Genomic DNA, 2452 nt, shown 5'->3' with positions numbered 1-2452 from the left:
GCAGTAAATACAAGATCCTCCAGGTACAGCAGGGATCAGACTGCCAGTGCAGGGAAACCACAGACCAGCAGAGGGAGTTCTAGCTTGGCATCCCTGAAGTAGATGCAGGGTCACCTCTGACTCCAAAAGTGAGTCCAGGGCTTTGGCAAAAGTAGCACTGGCTTAAATGTCACAGCTGCCACATGGCTGGGGTGGCACCTTGAGCACAGAGTAGGAAGGCGAGTTGGGGTGAAAACTCATCAGGTAAGAACAAGAGAGGCCAGGGTAAAAACTGAGAAGTGGGAGATGAGGGGGTGAGTTCTTTTGAGGTAGACGAATGGTGTGACTAGGCTCATCACTAGGCTCTCTCACACATACTGGGATAATTTAGAGCCCCTAATGAACTTAATCTGCACATTTATGGGATTGAGGAAGAAGTGGAATTTACTGAGGCCTCTCATAAAGACAAAGGGTCTCTATGCACAGGCAGCATACAGGCTTCTTTGAGCTTTCATGTGTGAAAAGGCGCTGTATAGGTGCCCGACCCAACACAAACTGACAACAGAGGCACAGGTAAAAATAAAAACAAAAAGATTTATTTTCTTCTGCTGGGGGGTCATGTTTTCCCCATGTCCCTCAGCTACAGCACAGTCCCACAAAGCACCACACAAAACAAATCAAAAATATTCTTCTTCCTCCACTCCTCCCAGGCAGCTTCATCCTCCTCCTCCTCCTTCTGACTCTGGCGCCTCAAGTAGTGTCTGCAGGTTCTTCTTATAGCCCACCCGGAAGTGATGCAGGTGATAATTAACCTAATTCAGGCTGCACTTCTGAGTGTGGCTGCGTTCAGCCCACTGGGGCTCATTAAGCAGTGCAGCTCCTCCCGGTGGTGGCCAGAGAGCCCAACAGGGCTGAGCCCTGAAGTCCCACGCCCGTGGCCCCGATGTAACCCAGCCATGTAACCCATGGCTGCTCCCCCAGATCCAGTGTCAAAGAGGCATCCTGGCCAGGCATGGGATCCGGCTGTCCGCCACACATGGAAATCAAGTCTTAATGAAGTCTAGAAACTTAAGTGCCTCTTACAATCACAAATATTCAACTAAGTCCCAAAACAGCAGGGTACCATCCAGAATGGCATGTGACGTCTTTGTGTAACACTGATAGTTCAGACACACCAATACAATCTGAAACTACCAGTCTCCCTGAAGGCATGTGTGTGACCTCTGGGTGGAGCCACACACAGAAATGGTGACTAATATTAATATTATTATTTACAATACTATTACTATTAACATGTACTGTATCTGCAATGGACTAGTGCTCAGTGTTTCTTTGTGGTCCCCTGCAACATTGCAACTGGATAAACAGGTTACAAAATGGATGGATAGTTGGATAATAATGATAAAAACACATCAAACATTAATATTCTCAAACCTTCTTCACATGTAAATACCTAGAGGTCTAAGTTAGATGCATGAGGAACACAAGCACAAGAGTGGCTCCAGTAGTTGTAGGCACACTGGGAGCCATCAACACTGGATTCTAAGAGCAGCTGGACAAATTTCTGTGTAGAGTCAATGCAAAAAGAGATTCAGAAGAATGTCCTCCTCGGCATGGCCCACAATCTTTGATGAGTCCTCGGCTGAACAACAAGTTGAGTTCAAAGCCTGAGAGGTCTGATTGACCTGTGGTGAACGTACCAGCGTACCTTAGTGTGCTGAGAGGAGGGCGGTGATAATAATAACAATAATAATAATAATAATAATAATAATTATTATTATTATTATTATTATTATTATTATTAGCAATAAGATGCTGCAGATGTTCTATCAGACAGTTGTGGCGAGTGCCCTCTTCTATGCGGTGGTGTGCTAGGGAGGCAGCATAAAGAGGAAGGACACCTCACGCCTGGACAAACTGGTGAGGAAGGCAGGCTCTATTGTAGCCATGGAGCTGGACAGTTCGACATCTGTGGCAGAGCGACGGGCGCTCAGCAGGCTCCTGTCAATTATGGAGAATCCACTGCATTCACTAAACAGTATCATCTCCAGACAGAGGAGCAGCTTCAGCAACAGACTGTTTTTACCTGCATTTTTATTACTCTTCAATTTAATATTATTTTTTGTATCAGTATGCTGCTGCTGGAGTATGTGAATTTCCCCCTGGGATTAATAAAGTATCTATCTATCTATCTATCTATCTATCTATCTATCTATCTATCTATCTATCTATCTATCTATCTATCTATCTATCTATCTATCTATCTATCTATCTATCTATCTATCTATCTAATAATAATAATATTGGTAGCATGGAGTATAGTAGAACATAAGTCAGCTCTAATGTTTTGCAGATCAAGCATCCTGGGTTTCAGTCCTGCAACTGGTCTTTGCCGGTGTGGAATTTGTATGTTCTCCCAGTTTCTGCATATTCTGGTTATCCCCCATATCCCTGAAGACATGTAGGCCACTAA

Source organism: Erpetoichthys calabaricus, chromosome 12 (genome assembly GCF_900747795.2).
Source record: "Erpetoichthys calabaricus chromosome 12, fErpCal1.3, whole genome shotgun sequence".
Classification (NCBI taxonomy): Eukaryota; Metazoa; Chordata; class Cladistia; order Polypteriformes; family Polypteridae; genus Erpetoichthys; species Erpetoichthys calabaricus.
The sequence above is the reverse complement of the archived record's forward strand: the minus strand, read 5'-3'. Positions refer to the sequence as shown.